This window comes from Elephantulus edwardii, unplaced genomic scaffold (assembly GCF_000299155.1).
Source record: "Elephantulus edwardii isolate Elephantulus edwardi_28Jun2011 unplaced genomic scaffold, EleEdw1.0 scaffold00059, whole genome shotgun sequence".
In the NCBI taxonomy this organism is placed as follows: Eukaryota; Metazoa; Chordata; class Mammalia; order Macroscelidea; family Macroscelididae; genus Elephantulus; species Elephantulus edwardii.
Genome location: NW_006399809.1, coordinates 4,697,085 through 4,697,939, shown reverse-complemented (window position 1 = coordinate 4,697,939; position 855 = coordinate 4,697,085).

Below are 855 nucleotides of genomic sequence, written 5' to 3'. Positions count from 1 at the left end.
CGCAATGGGGGAGAATAACATGTCGTTTCCAGTAAGCTGAAAGTTATCTGGTAAACAGAAACTTAGCAGGGTGTTCCTAGTAAACTGAAACCTATCCTCCCAGGGTAGGGTAAACCAAAATCTATCCTCCCAGGAAGGGGCAACATGTCCAAACATGTTCTTAGAGAATTACAAAATGGCTTCAGAGAATTACAAAATGGCTTCAGCTAGGTAGAACAAGTGGCTCGGCTCCCAGCAAGCAACATACCGCCTTCCACAGTGGTTGTATCATTTTACACTTTCACCAACAGTGAATAAGGGTTCCAGTTTCTCCACAATCTCGCCAGCATTTGTTGCTTACTGTTCTGTTAAATTTTGCTATTCTTTCTGGGGCGAGATGATATCACATAGTTGTGGAATAGCCCCTTCTATTAACATGCCCAAATTATATGAAGTAAAGCCTCATCATTCTTGCCTCCAAAGATCACTCCAGCTGCACCCTCTCCAAGACATAGCTGTTTGTTCTTTTTGACGTCCATGAGATGTTCAGTGCTCAGCTCAAAGGAATCAATTCTTTTCCTGTCATGAGTCTCCTTCCAATTCTGATGCCACACTCCTCTTCATAGAGTCAAGCTTCTCGCCTGACACACTCCTTTCTCAACTTTATACCATGCAGTGAATGATGCAGCAAAGTTTAGGAGGGCAGCAAGCAATAATTGTTGGAGAGGATGTGGAGAGGTGAGAACACTTACACACTGTTGGTGGGATTGTAAAAAATGTACAACCACTCTGGAATGTAATTTGATGTTTCTTCAAAAATCTGAACAGAGCACCTCTATATGACCCAGGAATTCTACTAGGAATATACCCCAAGGA